Source organism: Dromiciops gliroides, chromosome 4, assembly GCF_019393635.1.
Source record: "Dromiciops gliroides isolate mDroGli1 chromosome 4, mDroGli1.pri, whole genome shotgun sequence".
In the NCBI taxonomy this organism is placed as follows: Eukaryota; Metazoa; Chordata; class Mammalia; order Microbiotheria; family Microbiotheriidae; genus Dromiciops; species Dromiciops gliroides.
Genome location: NC_057864.1, coordinates 30,650,730 through 30,658,435, shown reverse-complemented (window position 1 = coordinate 30,658,435; position 7,706 = coordinate 30,650,730).

The window sequence follows — 7,706 nt, the reverse complement described above, 5'->3', positions numbered from 1 at the left end:
CCGCAGTGCTCTGCGTCCAGTGCCTAGAGGCCTGGGCCGCCACCAGCAACACCAACTCTGTGCCCGCAGCCACTCCCGTTCTGAGTAAACGCAGACCCGATATCGCGTCCCTAGGGACAGTCCCTGAGCCTCAATAATTCTCTAGGACAAGGGGAAGGAGGAGCAGCAACTGGATGGACAGCGATGAATGGGCTGGGACCTCTCGGGGCTCAGCCGTGCAGGGCCTAGGCTCACTTCCCCTCCTCGGCATTTTAGATCCTGGAAGGGATGTGGCTGTGGCGGCATCCTGGGGCTAAACCACAACCCAGGAGCTTCAGAGCTTGTGGCAGCAGGGAGGTGAGGAAGCCCTGGCAACTCAGACAGACAGGGATAAGGGTGCAGCCAGGAGTCGTCTGCGAAGCGTGGGCAGTCAGGGGAAATGGCAATTCAGTGAGAGATAAGTGCTCGAAGTCCACTTCACCCCCAACCCACCCCCGAGAATTATCGGGAGGCTGCCCCAAATGTATTCCTAAACGCGAACGTTGGAGATGTAGGCGCCCAGGGAGGTGAAAGGCCAAGGCCAAGGACACAACCCTGGGACCAACAGCTAGGCTAGCTCCCGCAGAAGGGTGCGTACAAGGCAGAGGAGTCAGCTTCAGCACCAGTAGACAGAGGCGTAGACTTTTGGGAAGCTATCACCGACAATGCATCTTATTGCTGCCATGGTTGAACCCAGCCGTGGAAAGTGGCCACTGATTGGTTGGATGGTTGGTTGTCAAATTGATGGTTAAGTGGGTTGGTAGATTGGTGGGCTGGTTTATTTTGCCACAGGAGCACCTGTCTATTGAGCCACGGTGGGCCCGAACTCTGCATTAGTGCTGTCCCCACACGGACAAAAATGGTACCTTTTGAAAGGCCTGAGAGCCTATGTTAGCTTTAAAGCAAACTAGTATGTTGCATTTGCCTACAAATAGAGTTCCAGGCGGCTGAGCAGACCAGTAAGTGCAGTCCAATCCAATCCAAACTTAGTGAACCCCATCTGGGGTTTTCTTAGCAAAGAATCTGGAGTGGTTTGTCATTTTCTTCTCCAGCTCATTTAACAGATGAAGAAATTTCAGTTAAAGGTTAAGTGACTTGCCAAGGGTCACACAACTGGGAAGTGTCTGAGGCCAGATTTGAACTCATGATGCCAGACCTGGCACTTTATCCACTGCACCACCTAGCTCCCTAACCAATACAAACCAGCAAACATTTATTTAGAACCTGCTACTGAGGTGAAGGCTGGGGAATACAAAGACAAACAAAACCAGTTGCTGCCCTTTGGAAGCTCATATACTCCAAGACTGCCCCAGTCTTTCAATGAATAACCTACAGAAGTTCCACCACAAGGACTGGAGGCCTTCCCTTTGGGCCTTTCAACTTCCTGTGGGTAGCAGTGTAGCCTTGGGGTTAGCCATCCTCAGCCTTACATCTGGGCATGCCTACAGTAGAAGCAAAGTGCTGGGATATCTCATGTATAGATAAAAAGTAAGTAACTTATCAGGCCTAGCTAGGAATTTACTAAAGTTGTTTTACTAGTATATCACTGGTAAAGTGTTCTTTCAAATAGGTCTGATCACTAAACACAATGCTCTACAGTTCTTTTATGCCAACTCGACTGCCCCCTTCTCCCTGTGCCACATGTCCCACCTCTGCCTTTCTTGGTAACCTAGGCCTGTAGACTTGCAGTTAGAAAGGACCTCATTTTACAAATAAAGAAACTGAGGATCAGAAAAGTCGAGTGCCTTCATTAAGGGCTACAGGGTTCATCCCAGAGTCAGGATTTAATTCCAGGTCTCTCCTACTTCCAAGTCCAATATCTTAGTATTGCCTTGATGGAACTGCCTTGGGCAATTGAAGGGGAGCTCTCTGAAGTGTTTTGCCACACCAAAAGAACACCAGGAAAATATCAGTCATTATTAGTCCTATGAGCTGGGATGGTGCTGGACTTTTGTCTTCCTTGGCATAGGGAACTTCTGATGAGAAAAATCCTCCCATGCAGCTTTGGACCTGGGTCTTCAAGTCTCAAAAAGTTACCTGAGAGGGCAGCTAGGTGTCGCAGAGGATAGAGCACCAGCCTGGAGTCAGGAGGACATGAGTTCAAATCCAGATTCAGACACTTAACACTTACTATCTGTGTGACCCTGAGCAAGTCACTTAACCCCAATTGCCTCACCAAAAAAAAAAAAAAAAAACAAAGTTACCTGAGGCACCAAGAGAGTAAATTGCTTGCCCAGGGTCCCACAGCCAGCATATGCCAGAGGCAGGATTTGAATACAAGTCTTTCTGACCCTCCTCTAGGTTAGCTTTCTATCCACTCTGCCTCATACAGTGAATCAATATGACTATCGACAAAGGCAAATATTTGAGTGTCAGAAAATCGTGTCCTTAATTTGGGATCAAGCTTTTCCTGGTGCTGTCACACACACACACACACACACACACACACACACACACACAGTCATTTTCAAACCTGTCACCATCCCTCAGCTCCGCTCTGAGACCTGACCAAATTCTGAAAATAACAAGAACCAATAATGAGAAGTGTGGTGGTTTTAAATTAGGGAGCTGGCCACTGAGTCACAAAGACCTGGTTTCAAGTCTGGCCTCTGACACATCCTGTGTGTGTATTGCTCCTAGTAATGGATTCTTAAATGGTTGTTTATTGATTGTGTGACCTTGGAGAAGTCACTTTTTTATGTCCCAGGCAATTCTCCAAGACTATCACACAGAACAATGGTAAACTGCATTGGTAGAGAGAATTTCTTCACTGAGAATTTCCTATATCAAAGAAATTGAGTGCAGAAAAATAACAATACCCAAAATAACAATCACTTGTTTGATAATAATAGTCAGCATTTACATAGCACTTTAATGCTTACAAAACACTTTACAAATATTAAGTCATTTGAGATGTATAACAACTCTGTGAGGTAGGTGCTATTATCTATTTTGTAGATGAGAAACCTGATGCAGATAGAGATTAAGTGACTTGCCCAGCATCATACAGCTATCGAAGTATCTGAGGCCTGATTTGAACTCAAGCCTTCCTGACTCCTGGTCCAGCACTCTATCCACTGTTGCCAGATAGGGCTTCAAGAAAAACCAGGGAAATTTTGCATTTATACAATATTCTAAATGTTTCTACCTCCATTCTCTTTCTGGATCCGCACAACAGCCCTGTGTAAAGAATTAATTGTTATTTGAGGTTTTTATGCCTCAGCGAGCAACTGGCCTGGGGCTCCGCAGACCACACAATGCTCCACCCACTGGTTGCAGCCATTGCCATGGCTCTGGCACCTCACGTTATCACCACTCAAGGACGCCTACATGGGCCTGGCAAAATTATAATGATTGGAAGCCTAGTGAGGGCAATCATGTGACTGTCAGAGCAGCCATCCCATTGACTGGGGCTGTGTGGGGTTTTTCTGGGATTGGGGGAGGAGAATTGGGCATTCTAGCTGGAAGCTGGAAGGCGGACAGGAGTTCTGCTGCATATTCTCAGCTGATTCCTGGGCGGTGGTATTTTTTCAGGTTGTATAATTTCCCTTTCCCCATTTTATTTCCTTTCCCTTGATCCTACTGATCTGTTTGTGTCTTTTTTTTTAAGTTCGTTCTTGTTAAATAAATCCTGTTCTGTTTTGAGGGAGGCTGCTGGTCTCCTTCCTTGCCCCAATATTGCGGGGAGCCACTGAGCTAACACTCCCCAATTAAAAATTGGTCCCCACACCTGGAAAAGTCCTATTTATAGATGGTAAAACTGAAGCTTAAGGATTAGAACTAAATGAGTCAAGTCAAGAAGCATTTATTAAGTGCCTACTGTGTGCCAGGAACTGTGCTACGTGCTGGGGATCATAAAGCCTGCTTTTAAGGAGCTCACAGTCTGGTATAGGGAACAACATACAAACAGCTACATGCAAACCCGTTATAGAGAAGATAAATCATTAATCACCAGAGAAAAACCACTATTGTATTGAGGGAAATTGGGAAAGGCTCCTTATGGAAAGTGAGATTTTTAGCAGGGACTCAAGGGAAGTCATCAGGCAGAAAAGATGGAAAGCACTCTAGGCTTGAGGTATAATTCCAACCAAAGTGGCAGAATTTGAACTCGGGATTTGTGGCACTTAGGCGAGGCCTCTTTCCATCAAAGTTCATGTCTCGATAATTGGATCTGATATATAGGTTATAAACCACAAATAAGAGAGAGAATCCAAGAACAATGAAGCTCCCAATATCCATGAATAAACAGATTCAATCCATTTACCATCCATCTCACAATTGACTAAAAGATGTATTCCACTGTTCTCACTGTTGGTTATGAAACAGCATTCAACTTGTTAGAACAGAATGCTCCCTCACAAACTGCAGCCTTTTTACCACTCAAAAAGTCTCCGATGGCTCCACCTCCCCCATACCCTCTCATTTGTAAGCCCCACCTCCTACATTACCAAAAACAAACAAAAAAAACAACAAAAAACAAAAAAACACCATTGAGTCCATTAGTCAAGAGCTCCCTTTACTCCCTTCTCCCTCATCTCCCATCACTGAGATGACTTCCACTATTATCTCCATCTTCGCCCCTATCTCACATGAAGAGGTGGTTCTCCTTGCTAAATGCAGAATCCCATTCCATCCCATCTTCTCCAGAGAAGATGTACCCTTTATGATCTCCTCTCTCCCCATAGCTATTCCTAGGCTGCCTACAAAAATACCTATATCTCAGTCATCCTTAAAACACTCTCACTTGGGGGCAGCTAGGTGTCAAAGTGGATAAAGCACTGGCCCTGGATTCAGAAGGACCTGAGTTCAAATTTGCCTCAGACACTTGCCACTTACTAGCTGTGTGACCCTGGGCAAGTCACTTAAACCTCATTGCCCTGAAAAAACAAACAAAAACAAAAAGCCACTCTCACTTGGTCCAACCTTCTCTACTACATCTCATCCTCTCTCCCTCTCCCTTCCTCCCCCTCTCCCTCCCTCCTTTCCTTCTCCCTAAAATAAATAAATAAATAAAACACCTACAATCAGTGCCTCCGCTGTCTCCCTTCTCAGGGTCTTTGAACTTTGCAGTCTGACTTCCAACCTCATCTTTTGACTAAAACTGCACTTCCCAAAGTTACCCATTGCCAAGTCTAATGGCCTTGTCTTGATCCTCATCCTTCTTGACCCCTCTGCAGCCTCTAACGCTGTCACTCACCCTCCTCTCCCATGTATTCTCTCAGTTCTAGGTTTTCATGCCATTGCTCTCTCCTGGTTCTCCTCTTACCTATCTGTCTGCCCTCTTTCGGTCTCCTTTCCTGCATTCTCATCTAGGCCATGCTAACTAACTTTGGGAGTAGCACAAGGGTCTGCCCTTAACCTGCTCTCCTTCCTCTCTATTATTTCACTTGATCTCATCAACACCCATGGATTTAATGATCATATCTATGCTAATGATTCTCAGATCTTTTGTAGATCTCAGACCTGACCTCAATTCTGACCTCCAATCTCACACCACCAACTGCCTATTGGACATCTCAAATTCAACACGTCCAAGGCAAAATGTTCTTTTTCCCCAAAAAAGTTTCCCCTTTTCCAAGTTTCCCTATGGATGACACTACCATCTTCACAGCCACCCAACCTGTCACCCCAAATCTAACCTGCTGTTACATCTTATCATATCTACCTTCACAATGTATCTTGTATATGTCCCCTTCTCTCCACTCATATGGTTGCCATCCTAGTGCAGACACTTAGCATATTTCACCTGGACTATTGCAATAATCTACTGGCTGGTCAAGTAACTCTCCACTCTAGACCATCCCCAGCTGTCAAAGTGATCTTATTAAAAAGGACTGAGCATATCACTCTCCTACTCAGTAAAAACCAGTTTGAGAAACACCATTATCTCTAGGTCCAAATATAAATTCCTCTGGTTGCCTTTTAAAGCCTTTCACAATTTGTTCTATTCCTACCTTCTTGGTCTTCCAGGTACTCCATGTTCCAGCAACATTGGCTTTCTTGCTGTTCCTCAAAGAATAATAACAGCTAGCATTTATATAGTGCTTTAAGGGTTGCAAAGCATGCTAAAAATATAATTTAATTTAAAACTCACAACAACCTTGGGAGATGAGCGCTATTATTATCTCCACTTTATTGCGGAAGACACTGAGGCAATGGGAGGTTAAGTGACTTGCACAGGGTCACATGGCTAGGAAGTATCTGGGGCAGGATTTGAACTCAGTTCTTCCTGACTCCAGACCTAGCACTCTATTCAGTGTGCCACCTTGATCCCAACTCCAGTTCTCTGCATTTTCTATTGGCTGTCTTCCATGACTAAAATGTTTATCCTCCTCCTCTCCATCTCCTGGCTTCTCTGGCTTCCCTGGTCTCCATCAAGACTCAGTCCAGAAGTGGAGTCAAAATGGGAGAGTAGAGAGAAGTATAGCTGAGCTCCTCCAATACAAATTTTTCACAAAAATCTAGAAAACATACCAGACAAAGTCCTGATGGAAAATTTCAAGAAAAAATGAGGAGCAATTTTTCTAGTCCAGGTTGGTACAGATAGACAGAGAGGTATGCGGACCCTGATGGTGGAGTCTGACCAAGAACTTGCCACCTGGGCCAGAATGTAAAAAACAGGTTTCAAATGGCAGCTTTGTTGTTCAGGTCACAGATTCAGGGTACACTGAGGAAGGGACCTGTGCCTATGAGGTTAGGGGTGGCAGAGAGGAGTGACAGCTAGTAAGCTCTAGCTATGTACTGAGCAGAGAACAAGTTCAGAAGTAAACAATAGCTTTGTGGAGCAGAGCAAAGATTCCAATCTAGCCTCCAGCCTAGATGGAAGCCTGCAGTTGAATAATCAGGATAGGAATCCCAGACCAAAAGGAAACCTACAGTCTGAACCAGCCAAGCTTCCCAGTTAGCTGACAGTGGCTGAGCCCAGCAGGAGTCTACTGGAACTTCCAACCAGGAGCAAGCCCATAGTCATGTTCAGACTCAGACTTGGGTCAGGAACTTGAAGTGTTCCAGCAATTTGCTCTAGATCATATCATTTTAAGAGTACTGGAAGCTTTCAAGTCCCCAGCCTGTGCTGTTCCTGCAATCCTAGAATAACACAATATTCAATACTCACAAGAAAGCATAAGAATGATCCAAGAGGACAAAAGCTTAGCGCTCTCTCTCTCTCGCTCTCTCTCTCTCTCTCTCTCTCTCTCTCTCTCTCTCTCACACACACACACACACACACACACACACACACACTTCACAGAGCCTGGCCCCAACAAAAAGTAGGTTAGAAAAATGAGCAAACAAACAAAAAAATTCCACCAAAAAGAGTTATTGTGGTCATAAGGAAGGCTCAAGACACACACCCAGAAAAAGAGAACAACTCCAAAACAATTCTAAGCAAGGATTCAAAGAGGAGATAGAAAACCAGTAAGACAGCAAGCAAGAAAGAAGGAAAGAAAGGGTGATTGTTGTAAGCAAATTTGAGAACCGGATGAAGGAAAGTGAAGAATTCTGCATGGTCTGGAAAATAGGGGGCACTATCACCTTCTTTAAGTGGAGGAGAGTAATTTAGGGTGGGCTTGGAGGCTGGAAGAAAAAGAATGAGATTTGGGGCAGTCACTGTGAGGAATGAGACATGGAATCATCCCATACAAATGAAATAATCAGGACTGTTAAATTCAGAAGACAGAGGCAACCTA